Here is a 26,030-nt window from a genome sequence, read left to right as displayed (position 1 = left end):
TGACCTATGACCTCCAACGTCTAATCAGGTAATCCTTGAGTCACAGAGGACATTCCTACAAAGTTATTGAGAAAATCTCACAAAGAGATCTTGAGTAAATGCATCTACAAGAACTGCCTGGTCAGATGGATGAATGACCCCCCAAATAATGGCCTAAACAAACAAACAAAAAAAAAACAAACAATGCATAGAATAGATATGAAAATATACACAGGTGAAATTATATACTCCACATATGCACATAACATACACTATATAGTCTCATCATACACCATTTTATTACAATGACAAAGTTGTTTTAATAACATAATGTAATTGTACACCATATTTCATTGTATTATACATGTAAGTATGTTATAGGCCATACATACACATTTTAAATATAACACGTTTACACAAACAGGCCTAGATAAATAAAGCATAAGACAGCATGAACCAAGTAACCATTAGATTAAATGTTTTTTATTAACCCCTTAAAGCCTGAAAACACAAATTTTAGCCAGAAAATTTTATTTTTTTGGAACTGAAAGGTTTATTTCACTTTCTACTGAAATTAAAAAAAAAATAAATCCAAATTTCCATAAAATTTAACATATATTTTTTGTATCTCATGTGATACATTAGGTGTTTTTGGTAACTGATAATCCACTTGAGGGCATTTTTATTATTTTTCAGATTGGATTCAGAAGTTGTTTTTTTAATTTATGATAAAAGTATGTATCAAATATGATACAACAGGCTTTAATGGGTTAATATCAAAGCAAATAAAATCTTTTTAAATATGTATACATTTATTCTACCAGAATTCTACTAGTTTGGAAACTGGAATAATTATTGCTGATCAGCTGTTTAGCCTGCTGAAATGTGAGATGAGGAGCTGCTTTCACCTGAATAAAATTTGAGTTAAGCATGTTTTTTTTTTTTTAAGTTTGAGGGGGAAAGCGAGAGAAAAGGAGAAAAGGGGGTTAGGACGATTTCCATAAAATAATAATGACCCTGTTCACCCCTTGTTAACAGATACCCTGTTGATTATAATCCCCTGGGAGATACCCGAGTTGTTTAGATGCATATCTGGCAGATATAAGGGGGATGGGCCTGGTAGCTTTAGCCCGGCTCACCTTTACTGACCACTGTAATAAGATTACCTGCTTTACACGTCATGTAGAGAGAGAGGAGGGGGAGAGAGACAGTGAGAGAGAGAGAGTGAAGAGAGGCTGCTCCAGTTTGCTCGCATTAGTCTCAGAGTAAAGCCCCTCCGGTAAAGTGCTGCTGTCTGTTGCCGTGTGAGGGTAAAGACGCCGGGCCAGCACAGTGCTGATGTGCGGATGTGAGGAGACTGTTCGAAGTCTGCATGCTTGGATTTTTAGCATCCGAAGGGGATTTTAGTGAAGTGCATCTGTGGCCAAAACATGGTAAGACATTTTCTGTTGTTCTGTGGGAGGCTATTGGTGTGTTTGACGCGCATTGAAATGCGCTTCAATAACGTTACGCACACATCAGTTTCCCTCTATTTCCCCCGGATCATTACTCCTTCTGAGCACTGAGCTGGGTCTTCACTAGGATGTTTGCCAGGCAGGTAGTTCCACTGTCTCATATTGCTTTCCCGCCGTGGAATAAGTAATCAATTGGCAAGATGCAAGCGTTCACCTCAATTCTTCCCTGATCCGTGTGTCGCTAATCTCCGGATGAAGTTTTCCAAACACTTCCCCGAGAGCATGAGCGCTCGCTTTGGATTATCTAAAGATGCTATCCCATTACTGTCTGTAGTCGACTGTAAAATACAGTAATTGGTTTGACAAACAAAACAGAGGGCAGGGCTGGCTGTGCCTGTTTGTAAAGTATTTGAATGAGCCGTGCGTAAATATGAGGGTGATTACTGAATTACTCGTTTCCTGGTGAGGAAATCTCTTTGCAGCTGCATTTCTGACTGCTTGACTCATGTATCTCGCCTCGTGTGCATATCAATGATGGTATTTTATCGAGAAAATGATTGGCATGTAACAACTTCCTCTGTGAGAGTGAGTAAATATGACGCTGCAGGAGGCAATGTCTTCAGAATTCATTGCGCCTCACACGTGGGCCATTCAGGCTCTCAGGAGTGGGCTGCGTTAACAGAGCTGACTCGTTTGGCCCTTATTTTTCCACTTTTAGAAAGCATTAGAAAGTCCAAATGACTGCAGAATGGGTTCAGCATAAAAGTTAACATTCATGTCTTCAGGATGAAGGAATTGCTGGAACAGTGGTTCTCAATTGCTAGATAAAGACCCAAGATGGGTCCTGGCACCGTTTTCAGTGAGTTGTAAATATGCCCTAAACAATGTGACAAAAAGTCTATGATGTATGGAAGTCCAGAGCAGAAATAAGCAGACATACTGAGTACATTCTGTTTGTTTTCTCTGAGTCTTGACTTATTTATCTCATTATCTTGGGATACCAAAGCAAGCGTTTCCGTGATGATTTGTTAATTTCATTATTTCATTGAAAAACCAATCAAACTGTATGTGTGTTTATGGGAAATTGAGGAAAATAAAATGCATGTAAACACAATTCATGCAAACATGTCTAGTAAATTTGCAGGAGTTTGCATGAGGGATGCATTGGTTCAACATGGGTATTGGTCAATTTTAGCGCTTTACTTTATAATAAAGTTTATAGTTGGCACTGGAATGGACCAGCCTTTATTATGCTGCTATAGGCTTACATTGTTGAGAGACTTGGCAAGCTCCTGTCTCTTGCAGTGTTGATTTTGTCCACGAAAACTATGATTAAAAAACTATACTAACCTTTCTTATGAAAAAGACTAGACTAAGACTGGCCAACAATAGATATCTGATGGTAAAAACTAATGAAACGTAAGCTAAGTTTTCATCAAGGAGACTAAAATAAGAATAAATATAATTAAGTCTATAATAATTATCCACTTCCCTTCATAACACAATGCATCTGCACCTCTTAGCCTCTTAGAGGGGCATAAACATGCAAGTATGATTTGGCCACAGATTCAGGCAAAGAAAATAAATTCTTTGACTAAAAGTAAAGACTAAAATAGACTTGAACTGAACTAAAATACTTTTGGGTTTTTGATGACTAAAACTAGACTATAAAAGGTAGAAATGAATAAAATGTACCTAAGTAGTGAATATTTCATCCTTAACATCAAGACTACATTAAAATAGCTGATAAATTAACACAGGTCTCTTATTCTCACTTTTACATAGTATGTTAAGGATGCACTAACTTATTGGATTAACATCGATAACAGTTAGTGTTTGCGTTGGCTATTGGCAAATAATGTGATATGAACAGATTTATTTCTCTGTTGTGTCCAGTCAATTTACTTCTGACATCTACACCTTAACTGTTTATTCAAAGATTTATATATATATATATATATATATATATATATATATATATATATATATTATGCAGAGGAAGGAAAGAAAAGGAAAGAAAATGCTGGAATAAAGGGGGCCTTTCAGCCCTAATTTAGGCCCTAATTTTTCCAATGAGTGCATCTCTAGTTTACATGGACAATTTTTATGGACACACCTCGTAAACATTCCTGTTTTTTGAAATGAATTTGAGATGTTTTTTTAATTTTCAATTTAAAATGTTAAAAAAAATGTTACATCAACATGCAGGCCCGCCCACAGTAATGGCTGGACCTCTAAAACTGCTCCCCAGATATAATTTAACAATATCAGCACACTTGTTGGATCAGTTGTGTGAACAAAATGTTGGTCTTAAATGATCTGTAGAGAGTTGCCCCAGTTTCCTTTGTTCTTATTTGAATCCTTGCCTTTAGTGCAGTTAATGGCACGGCTAAAAGTCTGAGGCTTGTTACATTTTAACATTTTTAGTGAAACAGTGATTTACCAATGTTTATTTTTGTTAATTTGGTCAGAATGGTGAGTATTTAGGTTATGATAAGATATGGTAACTGCAGCTTGACTTTACAATGAGCCACGTTTTGCTGATCTCTGTGGGCCCCCCATGCAGCTGGACCCCAGAAAAGCCCTCCCCTTTACCCCCCCCCCCTTAAGCTGGATAAATGTCATTTGTGATCTTGTTACCTCTAAGGTGTAGGTATACTAACACAATGAGCCTTTTATTTTGACATGTCATTGCAGAAAAAAGCAGAGGTGTTATTAATTACATTAATTATGGCTGTGCTCCACTTTAGATGTACCACGTCCTCCAGGATTGTCCTACTGTGACACTGTAAAGGACCTCATTAGCTTTATTACACCTGTGCTGTTCTTGCAAAGACAAGTCGAGGTGTCTGCTGTGAAATGTAGCGATAATAAACCCAGTGTTATTAATCGCTTACTCGATTACTAAAAAACATACTTCCACTCTTAGATGGTGCTTGTCTGAGTGGTTGTTGTAGTGATGCACCAGAAGAATCAGTTTAATAAAGACTTGTGTGAGACCACAGATGAGGCTACCCTTTTATATTTATAGTGCAATCTACAGGTAGTTTAGATGCTTCACAGGCTTCTTAATTAGTGAGTAATGCCACGTCAACAGTACATAATTAGACATCTGCCCCTTTAGTTAGGCAATCAACTTCAAATAGCCTCCGTTCCATATGGTCGTCTAGTTTGTGTGTGAGTGGATGCATGCCATTGTTTATGTATTTACTCTGGCACTTAGCACATCACTGTCAGAGGTTTTTATGTCCTTTGTAAATAACAAGACATAATAATATGACAAGTCCTAGCACACAACACAGCAGAGATGGGGCATTTATTATGTGCCTGAGAGGAGCCTGATAGGATTCTGCTGCTTTTCTATAGAGGTCTTGGTGTATTGTGTTATTTTCAGTCAGCTATTTCTATAGGGAATCACAGTATACACCGTAGGCAGCTACAGAAAATGTACATACATATGCCTGGCAGAAAGGATCCAGAGCCCAGATACAGCCAGGAAAAGTTTGGAAAGTTGACCAGATGAAATCACATATGTGGTGAAAATGTCTTTCAGGTGTCTCTGGCATAAGTTATTTGTTTGGTCCCTTTAGTTTTGAAGGATTTTACATGAGAAACATGAATAATCTTATTTTTTCAGGTCTGTTTTCAAGGTAAAGACATACAGTATACTTCTGATTGTAAAGTCCTTGACTGATGAAAAAGCCAAACTAAAATGTCTTCTTTTTGCTTGTTTACTACCAGCAGCAACACAAGATCCACATATATTCTATTAATTACCACAGCACGTGTGGAAAAACAGCAAATTCTCACAGCTGAGAAGCTATAAAAGTGGTTATTTTCAACATTTTTGCTTGTCTTTGCACGTAAAAATAATCATTGATAAGTGGTGTTACTTCACTGTTATTGAAGCCCATTTTAATAGCTTACATACGGTTGAGTCTGTGTTGAAGGAACAGGCGGGGTGAAGGTTGATTGAAGTGGTTCAGCTTCTAAGCTGAGAGTGATGGCTGAGCTGGTAGGAGGCAACAGCATTGTGTGTGTGTATGGATGTATTTGAAGCTTACCCCGTTTCATCTGCAATACTGTGGACAGCATTATAAAGGTCAACTGTAAGAGTATTAAAGCTTAATTATGTTTCTGATGTGTAATCTAGATATCACTAACTGTACTGGTATAAAACTGTGACCTCTGTTATGTTTGAGAGTAGAGAGTCTAAAACTTTTAAGGTTTGTTTCAAAAGCCAGTGATGACTAACTCTCTTTTTTTGTGCTTGCTGCTTTATTTTCTGTGCAGAACCAGTGCAGTTTAGTGCTATTGGCCCTCGGTGCCCTTGTAGTCATTATTGCTGCACTTTCTCTCAGGTGAAAATTGTTCTCCTTGTGGAACATGGCCATGCTTGTGAACGCCACACCAGCCAATCAAAACCAAGAGGGTGCGAGTCTTGTGATGTCAGCTAGAGATGCACTAGTTGTAAAAATTAGGGCCGAGACCAGTGTTTTAAATAGATATTTAGCCAACACCAATGCCAGTACTGATATTTTTTTGGTGTTTTATTTATCCTTTATTTGAGCAGGGAGAACCCACTGAGACTGAGGGAAGCCCTGCAGCAACACAATAATAAAGGGACAGAAAAATATTAATTAATTAATTAATTAAGGATCATGAGAGAGAGTTCTCCAATGTAACTGGTTTATCCACTAAAGTTGTGTATGAACTGATGTCCCACTTGTTTTACGTCAGAGATAGTTAAACAAGCGCTGAATTTCGGTGCGAGATTGCAGCAATGGCACACAATATATAAAATTCTCGCAACAAGTCTGACACTTGTAATGCAGGAAAACCCTGCAATCCCCAGTCTGCATTCAAACTAAGGTTGAGGTTCCAACAATATTGGAACCTGTAAGACACCACAGTTGCACCCTCATTCCCTTTAGTTTAAGGTGGCAAACAAACTCCCAGTCACCCTGTAGAAGGCAATATTTATTTTTAATGATCAAAAAAGGCAGACAAACAAGGCTGCCAAACAAAATTGGCTACCTTGTCTTTACTGTAAGATAAAAAGTCTTTCAAAATGACAACCTCTTAAAAAAATACAGAAACTTTTTGATTTCCAGTCACATTAAAAAAAAACTGAGAGAGATGTCTAAACTACACAAATACTTTGGAAACATTTGGAAAAGTGTGTGGAGCTGGGAAAGAGCGAAAGTTTCTCTTGCTCCTGTTCAACATGTTGCTCCTTTTTCCACATATCAACCCACTTTTCCTTGATTTCTGACGATCAAAACCCCCAAACAGTTCTTAAAAGACAAAGAAAAGTTTACCGGCATCAACAAGAGAGGCAGAAGCTTTATATGGCAATGAGAAATACCCTGACACTGAGGTTGTGGTGCTGCCACTGCAAAATAGCCATAAATGGATACAGACCTTCATTCTTAAATGCCTCACCAGATATGAATAATAAAGCTGGATATTAGCATTGAAAACCCCAGAGTTTCTTAGAGGTTTTATTGAAGCCGGTCTTTGCTAGCCATTAGATCAAGGTACTTTGGATGTGCACTTCAGCTCTGGTGGTTGCTGTTTGATTGATACAAGGTCTTTACCTCTGCTATGAGCTACAGGGCGGAGAGGAACAGGTATATACCACTTTTATTGTCATGATGGAAGACTCGAAGCTCAGGGCGGTCTTCTCTTTAAGTATTAATGCGATGAACTAAAGAGGTTATGAAATGCTCTGAAGAGAACCAGAGGGGATAAATTAGACTGTGGTAGATTATCCTTAGAAGTAATGGAGTGTCTTGTTCCTACCAAAGGGTGGAGAGGAAAAGCCCTCAGGGCGTGGCTCGTACAGGTGGAAGTCAAAATGAGATTAATGGTGCTCCTGGGTGGTCGGCCTCCCATGGATGTAGCAGTTGACTTCAGATTGTTAGCGAGCTGGATGGCTTTCCTTGTATTTTCTCAATGTTATCTTCAATTTAAAATACAGTGATCGGCCTTGTTCAGTTACACAGCTTGATGCCTGGTTCACTTTGGGCGAGCACTTTGCATTAATTAGGTCTTCTTCACCTCTTTATTACATGCAGATGTGTTTACACGCGTGTGATAAAATGGTAATTAACATAGGCAGCAATCCCCCTTGTCTGACTAAATGATCTAATCTCCACTTTTGCATCAGTGATCAGAATGAAATGCATCCTAATATGGAAACAAATAAGACTGCACTGATTCTGCCGCCCTGAGCAGTGAGGGCAGAGGCAATCTTTGAGATAGGAGTAGGGTAATTTAAGGCTTTATCAGAGTTTTATGTGAAAACATAAGAAACTGTAGATTAATGTGCTGGTCTGCCTATGTGACACCAAACACATTATTTTGAACCAAAGATATAAAAAAAGGATATACATAGAGTGATTTTCTTTTTAGATGGATAGAAACTTTGTTAATCCTTTTCCAGGAAATTGCTTTTTTACAGCAGTTTCAAAGAAGTGCTGCTGTTTTACCAATTATTGGTCAAAAAGGGGTGAAATGAGCAGTTTGGGAACAATAAACAGCAGATTTGAAGCTTTAGTAGGGAAAGGAAAACACATCGCTTGATTGTAGGAGCCACTAGGGACCATGATTGAGAGCAGAAGGGCTGGAAAATATCATGTCAGAATTGTTATTGTTTATTTCTTGATTCTGAATCAATTCAAAATGTTCAAAATTTGATCTTTTTATGGATTTTTAACTTAGGATAAGTCTTTTAGTCCATGGACTCCGCCATCTTCAATCTCTGCATCTTGCATGTTTTTGCAGAACCATAGAAGGGATTTAAAAAAAAAAAAAAGAAAAAACATGCATTTTTTAAATTCCACTGGTTGCAACTGTTATTGCCAGAGAGGTTAGCATTGCAATCTAGAATCTGACTGATATGCTAATACTCACAATTTTAAAAGTTTTTTTATTTAATACATATCTCCAGAGTGTATTTCAAACATAACAAAAAATGTTCAATTTTTTAAATATGTTGTAACTAGGGCTTCCCGGAGGTGCAGAGGTTAGCACTGTTGCCTCACAGCAAGAAGGTCCCTGGTTCGCTTCCCAGTCAGGGCCTTTCTGTGCAGAGTTTGCATGTTCTCCACATGCATGCGTGGGTTCTCTACAGATACTCCGGCTTCCTCCCATCACCAAAAACATGCTCATTAGGTTAATTGGTGACTCTAAAATTGGCCACAGGTGTGAGTGTGAGTGTGCCTGGTTGTCTGTCTCCATATGTCAACCCTGTGTTGGACTGGCGACCAGTCCAGGGTGTATCCCTCCTCTCGCCCAATGAAAGCTGGAATAGGCTTCAGTCCCCCCACAACCCTGAATGGGATACGCGGTATAGAAAAAGGATGGATGGATGTTGTAACTATGAAAACCTCTTAGATTATCAGCTGAGAGTCACCAGTTAACACAGTCACGAGTTGAACCATAACACCTGCTCTCCTGCAGCACTGTCAACAGTGAAAGCTTTAAATTTGTCATCATCTTTGACTGACAAGTTTCTGATAATACTTAAACTTGCCAAATCCCATGCAGTGTAAACGCAAATAATTATTGTCTTTTTTTTTTTTTTTTTTTTTAAGATTTATTTTTGGGCATTTTTGTGCCTTTATTAGATAGAGGAGGACAGTGGATAGAGTTGGAAACAGGGTCAAGAGTGGGGGAGAGACATGTGGTGAGGGGCCTCAGGCCGGATTCAAACCCGGGCCGCCCACATACATGGGGAGCGTCTTTGACCACTAGGCCACCTGCTCCCCTATTATTGTCTTTTTTTTGTTGTTTTCCTTTGTGACGTTACATAGTTGTAATCAGATTACAAGCATGCTACACAGGTGTGCTAAAAAATCCTTTTGAACATGCTTTTTAATTTATAGCTCCTCAGGGTACAGAAGACATCGCAGATCTTATAATAAGCATCCTTGTTTTTGAAAGATTCACATCTCTAATAGAGAGCATTTAGTGAATTTGTGCCACTATGATATATTTTTTAATAGAGACTTTAAGACTTTTGTGACTGTTGGCATTGGTCTCGTATTTGTTGTCAGTCGAAAAAAATGTTTTAGTTCTTTACCTTCAAAATGGTGTTTAAATCAAGTTAAATGGTGTTTAATAAAAATCTTAACCTTTTTTATGAAGTGATCGGCATTTTTAGTGATGGACTGAAAAGTTTTACCTCAGGTGGGGATACAGGCTTCAAACTAAACTGGCACAATTTACTTCCAACAAACCAAAGCCAACTCCCAATTTTTTGGCGGTTGTAAAGATTATCCTGACAGATCTTCCTGTGCTGTGAAGTTTTTTAAGAGTGATCATATCTGCTTTGAAAAGCAGAAATGCGTACTATTAATGATGGTATATCCTGCTGTGTGGGGAACCCAGAGGGCAGCTGAGCATTCACTCTGTGGGTCATCACATTGAATGAAACAGTGGCCAGTTGGAAAGTGAACTTACTAAGGAATAGAAAAATAGCAGCTGAAAATCAATCCAAGCACAATTGCCAAATCCTTCTGCCTGATGTCAACCATGTTTGTTTACTCTGGAGTTTATTGCAGTGGATCTCTAATGGTCTGCCTAAGTATACTGATGTGCCTGGAGGCAATCTAGGTTTATCATGGGGATTCATGCAACTACCTTATTACTACAACTATGCATCGACTGAAGGCAGGGCTTAATGAAGGGATATGGATATGGTTTGTGCTTGATCTTTGGTGTGCCTTTGACAAAAGACTTTTTAAATCACCAGTCTTTTGGCTGCTAGAAATGTGAGAATTTTTAGATTCAGGTCTCTGGTTGGCTGTGAAGGGGTTAGTGTGTGGTGAACTGTTTTGGTCATATTGTTGCTCTCCACTCTCTGTAGGAAGAAAGCAGTTTAATTTTTCATTATTTGTTGTCTTGTGTTCCTCAATTTCTCAAAAAAAAAAAAAAAACTGTTTTGGTGCGGCCCAGGCTTCAGGGGTTTAAGTGATGTAGTCGAGCTCCGTGGAGCTGAGGGAAACTGCAAAGTTGTTTGATAATTATTTGTGTGTATGTCAGCTCTTTCAAACACAGTCTTTTAGTAAAATCTCTCAAAAGAACTGTTGAACATTTTCTCAAAAACTCTGTAGTCATGTAGGTAAAAGGCTAGAGTAGGGATGAAAAGACTACTGGCTGAATAACATCCATGGTAAATAACCCCCGTGTTTTTCGCGAGCTCGGAGCAAAGGATTTGATTGGCATCACAACGTAGTCACATTACAACGGACGATCCTTATCATCAAGTCAATCAAACCTGTGCTGTTTCAAATAAAATCACACCAGAATAAGCACGTGAATCATTTATAACACCCGGCCATTACAGGGGAGCTTGTGTGGACCATGACCCCAGCTATATTAAGGGCCCGGGTGCAGCTTGACTCCTGGTCTTTATTAGAGGAAATATGGTATGTAGATATGTTATCTAGGTAGCTATGTTAGCTTAAGCTCATGTTGATAAAGCTAACTTCGCTACACTGGCTTATGTAGTAGTGTTTATTACTTAGCCAGCATAGCTATACTAGCTTAAGCTAAAGCTAAGGGAGCTAAAGCAAGCCACTGTTCGTGTAATGGTCTATACATGATTTAATCCCAGATTAGACTTTTGACCTTAATCCCTATTTTATTTATGAAATGTTGCTTGGTCTTTAATATTTGCAGTGTGGTTATTTCATTAATGTAACTGCCAGACTTGGGTATATTTTTGGCAAAATTGGCAAAAAGACAGCAAATTATGGCACTTCTGAGATATACAGTGTCTCAGATGAACGGTCTGCAGTCAGACCTGCCTCACATTTTGTCACACAGGAATTGTATTAGGTGTAAAATGATAAGTAAATGTGGCATCAGGAGGGTTTTCAAAATATGAAACTTGTTCTGATTTGTACAAACAAAAGAAGCAGTTTGTTTCCCCTTGTGTAGATCACATTACTTTCATGCCAGAAGGCAGAAAATTGACAACCATGTTCCTTTATGTGACATGTAAAAGAATACATTCTACATCAGACTGTGATGCCAAAGTGATGTGAGAAGTGTTTGTATTTGACAACCTGGGATGTGAATGTGTAAATGTAAAGCAGTGAATCAATTTACATTTTTTCTTCTCAGGTATCAGACACAAGATTTGACATAAAAATGGGATTTCTTCACAGGATAAAGAATATTTCCTGCACAGTGCATTACTATCATAACCTACTTATCATTCTGCAAATATGACTGTATTCATATGCACAATGGACACCTCAGGGTAACCATTTCAATATTATTTGATAGGAGACTCGTGGGTAGTGATGCCTGAAATGATTTGAGGCCCGTGTGCATTGTGAGAGGAAGAGGAAGCAGGAATTTTAAAACGCTTTTGTCTACCTTCTCACCTTCCTCCTGGTGTTTCAATTTCCAGCGTTGCTCTTTCGCTGATTCAGAGGAGAAGCTGGGAGTTACTAGCCTGTGTCATGATTTACCACCTTCTCCCTCCATCCTGTTTGGAGAGGGCAGGCACAGCGCGGCGAGAACACTATTATAAGATGAGCAGCTCAGTGTCACATATCAGAGGTAGTAAACTCTGTTTCATCTCCACCACCTGTGGTAGGATGAAATGCGCCAACAGGAACTATTAGCACTGATCCCGTGTAACTGAATGAGAATGGAATTCCGTCAAAGTCACAGGTGTGGTACAGACGATTGACAGATAATCTGATTCTTGCACCAGGCAAGGGGGTCTCGGTAGTCTGAGGACATCTATTTTAATATAATCACACATTTCTCCGGTGGAAGATCTGACTTCTTCTCTTGATTAGTCTCAAATCGTCTGCATCTCTGCCCTCAATTCAACTAATTAAATATTGAAATATATCTTGGAATATGATCATTCTATTTTCAGCCCGTCAGTATCAGTGTCATTGTGCTGCAAGTTCATTGTTAAAGTCCTCATCTCGAGTATTAAATCTCTGAGTGGGAGCTTAAATAAAGGTAATATCTCAAGGCTACAATAGAGCTGCAGGAGTATGGATTCTCTCCATAAAAAAGAGACAATAGTTCTTAGTGTGTAAGGAAATATGTCTGTGCTAATTGAGCAGAAGCCAAGTTGTTAAGTCAGTGAAGCATGGGAATTAGCTAGTCAACATCTGTTGAGATTTCTCCCCCCCTGCCTCAAGGGTTCAGACCTAATCCTAACCAGATTCATTGTTTTCTTATGTCTGTGGAATTTGACCCAAATATCCTCCCATCAATTTATTTTTTCTTTGTAGCTGAAATATCAAACAGAAGTGTGATCTGCAGTCATTTCTCCCCATACTGACTGGAAGTGATGGAAACTACATTTGAAATCTGAATTTAGGGCGTTTGCATTATTTATTTGTTTATTGTGACTTTAGCTAGTCTGGGTATGTTCCAGCTGTGAGCTGCTGAGTGGAGGGTGGCTGGCATTACATCTATGGTGTCTATCACCACAGAGGAAACTCCCCTGAGGAAAGCTTTAAACCCTGTGGTACTCTGCAGTGGAGACAATAGTGTATGCCCAACTTCCTGAAAGTTTACTTCTACTCTGTATTTCTCACTATTACAGTGTGAGACACAACATGTTTTACTGCTGCCATAACTCTAGGTGTAACTCCAGCAGGCAAGTTTTATAGTGTCATTAATAAGACCATGTCAAAAGTCTATTAAGTGTTCAGCTGTTACATTGGATTACCTTAGATTTCTGTCAGTTGTCTTAATGTTGCCACTGGTCTAAAATAGTGACTGGTTTAACTCTGGCTTTGTCAGTTTATATTGTAGTTACAGTGACACACAAACCCATAATACATCTAAATCTTTAAGACAGAGGAAAGGTTTACACGGTAGGTGCTAAAAGCAGGGGTTTTCCTTTGACTTGGGAAACATGTGACTCGAAAATCAAGTATAAACCCAAGAGGGTGGAGGTCAAAGGCTAACCTTTTACATGCGACTGACTGAATAAGACACAAAGCAGTCATGCTGAGGATTTTTCAACTAAGCTTCAAGCTTAACTTCCTTGTCTTATTCAGACAGGGGAACAATTTTATCCCAGTCCTAAAATAGTTTCATTTCAACTCTAAGCTGAAAGGAAGGCATCTCTACTTTGTCACATTGTACTTATATTCTATCCACAAGTGCCCATCCTTCACTTAAAATTCACCACCCACTATCCCTCTGCCAAAACTTTATTCCCTCAAAATCCAGTGTCACTGCTGTATTTGACTCAGGAAACAAAATATAGTTCCACCCTTTTCCAAACTTACTTACTTAGAGATTAAAGCTCTATTCTTCTAGTCACCTGTTTCTAATGTACATCATATATATATCTGCCTCAGTGTTTCTTACAGGCCTCTGTTGGCACATAAAAGACCAATTTCAATACAAATGAGTGCACTTTGCCTTTTCTACCATCCATTATGGAATCCTTTGATGCTTTTGAAGCAGTGAATAGGAGTTTTAGAGGTGAGTGCATGAGTCAAGTCATGGCAGAGGCACCATTTAAGCAGGCTTTTAGAAAGGAAATGCAAGTTTTATGTTGGCAGAGCTCATAGTGTACATTCAAATTCTGAAAGCAATATATTAGTAAATGTAACATAGTTTAGCTGTCTATTTTGTAAATCCATACAATACAATGCAGCTGCCAGATATAGATTTCTGAATGGGCTGAGTGGTTGATCTAAAAGGATGAGAAATTTTCTTAAGTGAAATCTACGTTAAAGTCGCAACAGGCCGTGCACATGTTCACTGCAGTCACTACTTGTTACAAATCTTTAACTTTTCCCCAGAAATACCTGATAGTTTCACTAAAATAAGCCAATACATTTACCACTGTTAATACGTATTCAATAAATCTTTTTTTTATATAGTAATGAATCACAAATACAGTTGTCTTACAACACCCTTAAAAGAGCAGATCATTACTGTGCTCTTTTGAATATGATTTACAAAAAACAACATCAAAACATGCAAGAAGCTGCACTTGTTGGAAAGGAAAAATTCACATTTTTACAGGCAGAGAGCTCCAGACAACCATCTGCCTCCACTTGGCTGGGCCAGGAAAGTGGGATAAAGAAAGAGATTCTCTGCCTGAACCTGAGACTGGACCAGCGTGGCTTGTTGCCCAGAACTGGGTTAGGCCAGGATCCCCACCCCTACCCTTAGGCCCAGGCTGGGTCTGGCAAGAGTGGATTGTGCTGGCAGCGTAATAATATTTAATCCTAGATTTTTGAGTTTGATAAAAATCATATCTCTGTCAAAAACAAAAGAAATGAGGGAGAAAAGCTGTTAAAAGGTGGTGCTTCCAGTCACAGATTTTGAATGTCTGACAAAAACTACATTACATTTGAGTTTAGTTTTAGTCATCTTGATGAAAACTAAACCTAGTTTTTGTCAGTTTGTCAGCAAATCAATTCCAAATAATGATAAGGGGGTACAAAACTCTTGTAGGATCGCCTGCTCCCACCGTGTCTCTCACACATATGCAGGCGGCATAGTGTGCAGCCTTAAAATCTAATTTAAAAATGTTCCTGTAATATTCTCATCTAAAGTAACAAAACCTCAGTGTGTCATTGAGGAGACTGAGCTTCAACCAGGTGTATCACAACAGTATTTATAGCAGATGTAAAACATGTTAAAAAACTCTTTGCACCCACTAATTAGGGAGAAAGAGGGAAAGCAGTCAGGTGAAAGATTTTCAGTTTTAGCTGAGTGAAACAGTCACTGATTTTGGTTATTTGTTGGATAAATCCTTCAGGAGTTAGGGAGAATACAGCTGCTGTAAATGTCTCTGATCCTAAGTAAACACTAATACAGTAACCATAAAATAAACAGATTTTTGTTAAAGCAAAGAAAATGTGTATCATCTAAAATCTTTATTTTTAGATCCCACAAGGAAAGAAATGGAAAAATGGAATCGGCCAATCAAGTTATAATCATACCACCATGGTCTCCTAAATCTTAACAGAAACACTGAAAGATATGCAGGTGAATTTATGTACCTTAAATTGGTTTGTTGTGTTTTTCATGGAGTATGAAAATATTAAAAAAGGACAGCAATCATATTGAATATTTCTTGAGTGGTTTTCCTGGTATTCTGGCTATTTTTGGGCAGCTTTGGGGCTTTGGGAGGTTGTATCTGGCAATGCTGGAGGGAGAGGGAGAACAGCGCACTTTTGCACAGGTGGAGGAAAAAGATAAACATACTTTAACTGTTATTTTCTAATGGAATGAATAGTGATTGAAGAGCTGTGCATACATCTGTTTACAGACATAAGCACTCCAAAAGGGGCCACACACAATGTCCACAGTGATATCTGTGCATCTGCTCCTCATCCTCACTGTTCTTTTTGTCATAAACAATAAAAAGGCCATGACAGTACAACAGATTTCTCTCATTAAGACAACTCTGAATGGTAGTTTAGTTTAAACTTAAATGATGAAACACACTTTATCAAAAATGCCATGCCTGGGCTCATGGAGAACAAGCAGGCTGAGGTAGGATCAGTCAAAAAGCTCTGATACAGGTCAAACAAGACCCCACTTTTCTTTTTGAGCAATATAAGTGAAGGAGTTGGACCTTCTCTTGAGGAAATTTCTCTTAGGCTACGAGACGTCCTGGAATTTTAATTGGATACCCCTGATCGAGATAAACATCCACAAACTACCACATGCTTTGTATTCTCAATATACCCTTTTGGATAGAAGTCATTCTTGTCTGTGTTAAAGCTCAAAGACAGACCCTGTGACAACCCCAGCCATGCTGCGATTAGCAGGAGTAAAAGTCACCCACAGCGGTGAAAGATTTAAAAAAGCCAAAACCATTCTTTTGTCTGGCATCAGCTTCATGTGTTAAAGACCATGTGGGCTTAGCAGCTCCTATTGTGCCGAGCAGTGTGCCTTGTGACATGGATAGGGCACTGTTGTTGCTAAGAAGACAGCAGAGAGTGGCCGTGGCACCCACACGGACTGTGCTCAGCGAGGGTTTAGAGATTTAGCGGGTGGTCATGAGATGACTAAGGCAGGGGGATTAGAACCTCCGAGATCTGTGGTCCCACTTGCTGTGAATTAGAGAAAATGAGAGGTTTAGCAAACCCACTGGGCTCTGTTGACACTGGATGCAGCTGAATACATTATCTGCGTTAGTACGCGGCATGTAGGTTTACTTTTCAGCTTCCTATTAAAGGTTATTACACAGTAAATGAGCATGAAAATCACAGTGATACCACAGTGTGCAATTATCCTCTTTTTAACACTGTAATGATGTGTGATGTACTGGTTATGAGTAATTTGTGCTCTTTTCGTTTGGTTTCACACATTGTCCTTGATTTTGTGCAAAAACAAAAGGGACTTCATGGGGAAAAAAAAGTGTTTTCTGCTGTATCCTCCTTGCCTCTCATCTGCTTCATGTCCTGCAGCCTCCCCTTTGTCCTGCCGATGGATAATATGGTGACATAAAAAATAATGCCCATTTCTGCTTCTCATATTTTATCCCTGCATGCTTCATAATCAGAACCTGAAAAATATATGGTATTATCCTTTTTCAGATTGCAGGTTTTAGTTTAAGTACATTCCCTATCATAAAAATCATATTGGTGTGGAATAAACTGCCCATACATTTCATGATGGCAGCAGTATACATTTCTCATCCGGCCTCATTTTTAGAGGATACTTGCTTGGAAGAGGTACTCTAGCTTTGCAGATCCGGTGAGTGTGCAGCCGGTCATAGGAAAGCAATGTATACAAAGAATGCATGCAGGGCAAAAAAAGCATTACTATTTCCACTTTGCACACACTCCTTTCACAAGAAAAGTCATACTGATTCCAATTTTTAACATACTAACAGTAATTTCAGTTCTAATAAATGCCATTCCCTTTGAAAGATTGCATGTGTAGACCTAATTCCCCTCCTCTAAATCCTGAAAGCCTGCTCTCTTTTTTATTTCCTACTGTTCCTACTGTCTTGGCCATTTTTGGGCTTCAGTTTTTGTGTGATTGACCTGTCCTCTAACCTTGCAAAGCAGATGCGTTGGCCAGATTCCATGCTTGTCATCAAGCGGATCCATCTTGCAAAGCTTCAAGCTAATATGCATGCTCCCAGTCAAAAAATGACCAGACAAATCAGTGTCAGTTGAGGAGAAAGAGGTGGTAGCTGCAGGCGTGGTTAAATTGTACTGCAAGTCTGTAAACAAGAGATTAGAGTGGACACAACTACAATGTTTTTTTTTTTTTAATCAGAACTGGACATCATTTCTTTTTGAAAGAAAGAGCAAATAATTGTAATGAAAGTTTATCTTAGTGAAAAAAAAAACGTTTAGCTCTTTTCCCTCCAACTTTGTCAAGACTTTAATATACCTGGCTCTATTGGCAGTGAAAAATCATTTATTGTTGTGAAAGTGACGCCCTGCCAAGCTTGCATTGTGTATTTTACACCTTTGGGGTGTCATATGTTTTATTGCTCTGATTTGCCCACAATAATGTGACTGGCAGAATGTTTGTCCAATAACCCTCCAAGCTTTATTTTCTATTTTTTAAGTTTCAGCCACTCCCAAACATCGTCTATGGGTTGTCGCTCAGATGGATGTTATATTCAACCCATGTACAGTGCTTAACAAATTTATTAGACCACCTGTCATAAAAATGAAAAAACATAAATATTTTAGAAATCTTTTAAAAACTTGTTTAAAACTGAAAATGTTATTGTTATTTATTTGGCAAATAACAAACTGAAACAACTAAAAAGTCCTTTTTCACACATAATAACCAAAAAACTTGATATTTTATATGGCCTCCTTTGGCCTTGATAACAGCTTGCATTCCTGCTGCCGTTGTTTTTATGTACTTTTCCACAGTCTTTTGTTATTGAATTCCAAATAGTTTCTAGCTGTTCCCACAGACTTGCTTTAGATGAAACTTTTGTGCGATCGATCTTTGAATCTACTAAATCCCAGATTTGTTCAATAGGATTCAAATCCGGACTTTGACTTGGCCAGTCCATCAGTTCCAGTACTCCAGATTCCTTTTTCTTGGTCACATAGTCTCTGCACAGCTTTGAAGTATGCTTGGGGTCATTGTCTTGTTTGTATATGAACCCACAACCAATCAGATTCAGTCCAGAAGGGATTCCATGATGCACTAAGATGTTGTGGTAGACGTTCTTGTTCATGATACCGTCGATTTTCACGAATTTGCCCCACCGTATCCACAAATGGAACCCCATACCATAATGGAATCTTCACCGTGTTTTACTGTGGGTGCAATGCATCAGTCATCAACAGTCCAGTGTTTGTGCTCCCTGGCAAATCTGAGGCATCTCTGGATGTTTGCAGGCCTCAATAATGGCTTCTTAGCAGCTATTCTTCCCTTTAAGCCTTGTTCCATCAGCTGTCTGCTTATGATCATTCTGGAGACTTTCTCAGACTCTGATCTAGAGGCATTCATCTCTACCTGAAGATCAGCAGTGGTCTTCCTTCTGTCTCTAGTACTTAAAATCCTGAGGTGCCTGACACCTGCTTCAGTTGACTTTGGTTGCCTGCCTCTTCCTTGGCGCATTTTGTAAGTACCAGTCTCGGCAATTAACTCCAACGCATACTTGACCACACTGTAAGAACACTTTATGTCTTTCCCTATTTGTCTCAGAGACCATCCAGCATCAGGAAGTGCTTTACTGCGGACTTTTTCATTTTCAGTGAGCTCTCCATGTTTTACCATTTTGAACAGGAATGAGGGATTTCAAACTGAATTCACCTTTTTATATCCAAATTTGAGCCGGCTCACTGGGCTTCTCTGAGAAGTCAGAAATGAATCAGGCATAACATTCAAGCACTAAAACTCATTTTTCTGTTCAGGAATGCAAGTAAATAACTATCATTTGACAATTTAATCAAGAAATAATAATGTGCTTTGCTATTTTTTCAGTTTTTTTGTAAATCAGTAAATTTGAAAATTCATGGATAACAATAATAATTATATTTTAGCATCAAAAATATCATTTGGGTTAAAGAGCTTCTACATATTTGTGTATTAACCATTGCAGAAACATAACAATGATTTTGGTTATTACCAATGCTGTTAATTTAGGGCAGCTGTGGCATAAACGTTACTTTTGGTGGTGGTCTAATAAATTTGTTAAGCACTGTATATGTGAAACAGTCTATGTGGTGTGTCAAGTTACCAAGTCCCCTATGTCAGGACCAAGCAGCAACCTCCAACTCTGATAGATAGTACCAATGTGGAAGTAATAAAACTGCAGTTCCTCCAGTGTCCACTTGAGGATTGTTCCAAATGCCCTGGAAGCCTCATACACACGCTATGTTCCGATTTTTAACACATAAAATGTCAATTTTTACTGCAGAAATAATCATGTAATGGTTTAAAAAATAATATTAGAGTCTGAATAGTTCATGTCGTTCTCACTGGGCTGACCCATTTTGATATAAAGGCCATGAGTTGTGCATAAATTTGCAAAATCAAGGGCAGGCTGAGTATGTTTGACAAGAGGCTTAAGGCATGCTTCTGCTCTAACTCTTTGCCTGTGTTGGCAATGCTGTTTGAGACAGCATTTCTAATATGGTGAGCATTCACTGGGTTTTAAAAATTTGCTTTAGAAACCAAACGTTGGTGCTACTGAGACTACACCCATGCCTTGTATGGTAGACTGTAAACAGACTTGAGCTTATATAGCACTGTTTGATTAGTCTGAGTACTCAAATGTCTTTTACACTGCAGGTCACACCAACCCTTTCATTCCCTTTTACTCCATTTACACACTGATGGCAGAGGTTACTATGGAAAATCGGCAACCAATCAATGGCCATCTAGTTTGGCCAAATTGGGACTTAGTGTCTTGCCCAAGGACACATCGACATGTAACTACAGGAGCTGGGGATCCAACCTTCTGATGACCTTCCGATTGTGGGACGACCGAGCCAGTCACCCACAGTCATAATGCTTCACAGGGTCTTTGGTTGGGATGACCAGAAAAAATACATACATATGGAAATTGCCATCTCTCTTCCTTGCTATGTCTTTCAGCAAAAAATATATTGCTTTAGCATTTTTCTGAGATGGTGACAAAATGTTGGTTTGTGTCATGGTTTTATCTTGTACAAAGAAAGGAAAAATGGAGAACACTCCAACAATAAATGACCAAAAAACCCTTACAAAACTGAGGAGTCAGTAGTTTTCTTTCTGAGCAAGGAATTGGCCTCAACATTGACTGGCTGTCATCTTCAACACTGAAGAAGACGGTGAGTTGAAACACATCCATTGTGGCTATGGCCTTGCTTAAAAAAACTACTTAAAAAGACAGTTTTTGATGCTGACTCCTCAATTTTGTTAATCTCATATAAAGCCATGAGGCAAACAGACCACAGAGATACGTACATTGGCTTGGACAAAGCATGATGTTGGCTGCATTCAAACAAAATCCAGTCCTTCCTGCATGTTTGTGTAGAGTAGATCAATCTTATGGGCCTGGGCCTACCAACTTTCCCATGTCACCCACCCTAAATGATGTTCTGCAACACATAAAATACATTTTGCCCTTTAAAAGTTTAAAAAAAAACAAAACAAACCATGTTGTTGTGTTAAGTCTTAACTAATCATATCAGGCCATTATTTGATGCCCAGGTTTCTAAAACTAGCATGGGTGCTATCACATATGTTTCTCAGCTGAGCAGCAGATGATCCATGAGGGACAGAGAGAGATACATGTTTAAGAGAGAAATTTAGATATCAACAGGTAAAAGTCAATGAGCCTCTCAAGGTTTTGTCAACATCTTTACCTCAGCGATCTCAGTCGCATCTGATACCTTCTTAGTGACTCAACATAAAAATAAAAAGCAAAAAGAAAAACAGGAGGTAGTGCTGGGTGTTCCTGTGTGATCTGATTGTCTTTAAACTGTCCTAAAAGTAAAAAATTCAAACTGTTTTGATGATATAAGCTCAGACAGACAGTATTGTCTGTCACTCTCTTTCTCTCTCTTCACTATAATGAATAAATAATAATTAGTCCTTATCTTCAGAAATAAAAGATTTTCTCTCTTATGTGACATCTATCTCCACCACTACTACTACAACTGGAACTATTCTCTTTTTTCACTTGCAGCATATATAAAAATATGATTTCTGTAGCGTTTTCTACGTTTCAGTACTTTTTAATACCACAAATGCAATAGCAATTGTTCTTTTTGCAGCATGTGGTATGAAAAATGTGGCAACCTCTCACTGATCCAGGCTAAATTGGACAGTTTACTTCTTTGTAAAGCCATATTTGCTGCCTGGTCTACCAATATAGCTAGACATGTATTGAGTTAGAAAAATGCAAAATCTAACTTTAGTTTTGTTCTCTTTTGCTGCCCCCACTTCCATCCCTTTGCTTTGAACAGTCTTACCAATCCGTCATGTCCTTGTCTCTTATTCTACTAGCAAACCAGAAGGAGTGAGCAAAGCTTTGTTGTTGTTCAATGAGAATGGTCCAAACACAAAACTTCTGCTATTTGGCCAGCTGCTCTGTTTTAAAGATAGCAGAAGAAGAGAAAGCAGCCACTGCATGATGGCTAGATGATTTATCTGTGAGGCATTAACCTTCTAAGATACTGTTCACATCTAACATCTTAAGTTATTTATTAAGTGTGAATCCAGGGTATTTTGAACCACACCTACAGATATAACACACTCCTGAGCCCATGTTTTCTCTCTCCTCTAAGTTATTTCACTTTGAACAAGAATATTTTGGTCTGGGGAAGCACATTGCATAAACAGGTGCACAGGGTTTATCATGCTCAAACCATAGCCAATCACAATAACTATGAGAGCACTTGAGGCTTGCATTAAATCTTTCGTTTGCTGCTAGCAGCACTGCAAAAGTAGATAATGGTGTTGATACATTTTCCCATTAGGGTTAGCTGAAATACTCTGGATAAAAAAAAAACACAACCTGCAAGCTCTTTATTTCTGTGTTAAGCATTAGCACCAGTCAGCTCAGCATGCATCCTAATACACCTCATATCAGAGTCAGAAAGAAAAAAATAAAGGGGTTGCATAATTAGGGAAACTGAGTGAACCTTAACTGCATAATAGCCTTTCATTTGGGTGTCAAGTGCACATTGAGATCACTGCTTCCACAGCCACCCCCGTGCTCACTCTACGATGAGTACTCAGTTAGGAATCACTCATGTCATAAAAGCAGTTACATCACCCTACAGAGGGGAGCACCTGCAGCGTTTGAGTGTGATGGAGGACAAACAAGTAGATTAAAATTTAGAGCGCACAGTGGGAGGTTTACTACATCCCATTATGAATAATACAACTCCTAAATCCTATCTTATATTGATAATCTGATACTGATCATTTTGGCGCTTTTTTAGGTCAAGACTTGAACGGTACAATAGTGTCATGACCTCTGATGAAGTCAGCATAATGAGGCTGAGATTTTGTTGAATAGATTTTTCATTTGCTCTTAAATTACACAACCAATTAAGCTTGATTGGGGTAATCAGACTTAGCATTTATAGGTTTGCTTTGGTGTGTCAAATGAGGAGTTTAGGAATCATGGTTCAGCTGTGTGACCAATCAAAGGTGTCTGCTTTGATAATTGGCATTTGGCTCGCTGAGGCTACAAATGATGATTTTTCATTTCCTCAGTAAAAGTGTAAAGTGTGAAAAACTTCTTTAATTTACTGCCTTTTGTTGTGGCTGTGGTCTAATTTGTCACTTTCATGTCTTGCATATGCCTTGCCTTTTATTTTTTATGGTTTAAGGAGACTTCAGTGCATTATGAATGTTTTGTCCATAGATTTATGATCATTTTTTTCAATAACAGCAATATCAACCAGACAACTGATCAGTATTTATTTGTGAACTGCCATTCTGTAACAAGCATTTTCATAATGAAATAGCAGAAAAGTTTCAGTGCCAGTAGTAATGTTAAAGTATAGGTTTTCAGATGGCATCACACAGCAGCGGAGAACTCCCCTTGCAGGGCAGTTGTGATTTCTGCATGGCAAATGCTACCAAAAAGGCCACCAAGTTTTGGAGCGTCTGATTCCATCATATTGTTGTAAACACAAAGCTGAAGACAACAAACTTCACTCTGTTGAAGAAGATGTTAATCAACAGTATTGATAGAGTAAAGTGGATTTTTACTACTTTATTTTTTAAAATATTGCATGTTGAGCCTTTAAAATGGTCATCATAAGAGGCATTGGTGCTGATATGCTGTATAAAAAGCTGCTATAGAGTAACAGTACAGTCACTTTTCAATAGCTGATGTTTAATTTCACCCATAAGAGGCAAATAACTTCATCGTAAATCACCCCTAACATGATGCAGAGGATGTCTTGCTTCCCTAGTTTGTCACAATGCTCTGAAACATTAAGGAATACTTTATTACAAGGAGCAATCAGTTAAAAAGTATAACAGTCTGTTATATTCTCTTCAAAAGACATTATTGATTGAAGCTATTTGGTCTTTTTTGTCAAATATGATAAGCCATTTAGGATGCACTCTTTTGTGGGAAGCTAAATTGAGAGTCTTCATTTTTTTGGCATTTAATGTTAGATTGGTGGGTAGCACAGCATGGAAAATGAAAAGACTAATGAGTTGTAAAAGCCATTTTTCATTTCGCTGTGACTCCAAAGCAAATTAAAAAATCTGCCTTTTTAACAGCACCAGTCCAAGGCAACAGGATGCCTTTAGTTCAAACATCACTAGCCAGATGGATTAGTCGAAAACAATCATGATGTGAGCGGTAAACTGAAGTGAAATTAATAATTAGTTCCTTTATACTCCGGTTGTCTTTTGTTCCTGAAATAATGAGGGAGTGTGAGGGAAGTGTGTAGCCCAGCAGTGTGGAGAATGAGTAACAGCGTCCTCGCTAAAGTCACCTTGTCTCAGTGATCAAATACCTTACAGTAATCAGTTAATGAATTGTCCGGGTGTCTGTGAACTGGTGTAGGTGGGTTGTGTAGATAAACACAGCAGAGTAAAGAGATAAGGCTTTAGCACCAGCTGCTAGCCTGGGTGTTTGGATCGCTCTCTCTCTACCCCACCCTCTCTCTCTCTCTCTCTCTCTCTCTCTCTTTCTGTTGTGTGAATGCTATCTCTAGCTGGGTGAGAGCCATGTGCAGACCAGCCTGTTAGCCCAGCCTAATCACCTCTCTTGCCACCACTGATTACATCTCACAGTAGGTGAATAGTTCACTTGCAGTCCATCACAAGCTGACCACACTGACTGTTTGCTTTATATATAACTTCTCTGTGTATTTTGTGTGCATACCTGCATGTGTCAGTGTGTGTGATGTATAAGAGGTCTCTTTTACATTTCACAGTTTGAAGTTACACACTCCAGATGAGCAATTGGTGTTCATTTACGGTGACAGGAGTGTTAAAGGCTGGCCTTTGAGGCTGTTGCTAAGTTGAGATCACTAAACATTACCAGTAAAGAAACAGCACACCTGTGATGTCACCTGTTCAGACCTCAGGGTCATTAATTTGAATGAGGAAATGTTGCATGTGATGTGCTGTATATCTCTGTCTTTTTTAAAGGAATATTTTTTTCTGACATTTTTCACTGATGTAGGCATGCAGATGTCTGCTCAGACTGCACTAAAACAGGTCTGATGATTTTGAACCCCTTCACATTGACTGAATAAAATCTAAAGGTGAATTCGCACCTGAGCTGTTTGGTTCTTTTGAATCAAAATCTACTGTGCTTTGCCAGATAGTTTGTTTTGTTTGGGGTTTTTGAAAGTTCAAATGAACTCTGGTGTGGGCCAAAGAACCAAAATCTAGTCTACTTAAAAAAGAGGGTCGTCCTGTTTTTTTTTTTTTTCTGAGTGTGCTATTGGTTGTAACAGTCCATTGTGGGTTGAATGTGCCAGGATATTTTAGAAAAGCACAGCTAAAAAACACAGAAAACAGCTTCTGTGAACAATGTCAGATAGGTTTGCAGAGCTTGCATGGCTAAAGTTAGCCTTGCTAGCAGTAGCAGCCTTAAGACCTTTTGCTTTTGAGGTTACACAGTCTGTTCTGTTCTGTCCAACCCCTGTATTGAGATACAGTCATGTTCATAAAGTCATGGACAAAAGTATTGGCACCCTTGGAATTTTTCCAGAAAATACACCATTTCTCCCAGATGTTGTTGCGATTACAAATGTTTTTGGTATACACATGTATTTTAATTATGCGCATTTGAAAACACAGAAAAACAGAAGCAAACAGCCAAAATTGGCCAGACAAAATTATTGGCACCCTTTTAAAACTGTGGGTAAATCATTTTATTTCAAGCATGTGATGCTCATTTAAACTCACCTGTGGCAGTAACAGGTGCTGGTAATCTAGAAATCACACCTGAAGCCAGTTAGAATGTATAAAAATTGACTCAACCTTTGTGTTTTGAGCCTGTGTGTGTCACACCAAGCATGGAGAAGAGAAAGAACAGAGAATTGTCTGAGGACTTAAGACCCAAAATTGTGGAAAATATGAACAATCTCAAGGTTACAAGACCATCTCCAGAGATCTTGAAATTCCTTTGTCCACTGTGCGTAATAAAATCAAAAAGTTTATAACCCATGG

At 38.6% G+C, this 26,030-nt stretch overlaps 1 protein-coding gene across 1 annotated transcript in view; it reads left to right on the top strand.

Moving 5' to 3' along the window:
* Positions 1-1,333: 1,333 nt before the first annotated feature.
* The window catches only part of pcdh15a (protocadherin-related 15a), a 340,713-nt gene continuing 316,016 nt past the window's right edge, over positions 1,334-26,030 (top strand). The window contains exon 1 of the mRNA XM_041789646.1: positions 1,334-1,412. The gene's annotated coding sequence lies outside the window, so the exon portion shown is untranslated. The remainder of the gene's footprint in view (positions 1,413-26,030) is intronic.

This window comes from Cheilinus undulatus, linkage group 6 (genome assembly GCF_018320785.1).
Source record: "Cheilinus undulatus linkage group 6, ASM1832078v1, whole genome shotgun sequence".
Classification (NCBI taxonomy): domain Eukaryota; kingdom Metazoa; phylum Chordata; class Actinopteri; order Labriformes; family Labridae; genus Cheilinus; species Cheilinus undulatus.
Note: the sequence above shows the minus strand (reverse complement) of the source record. Positions and strands in the feature narration are given on the sequence as shown.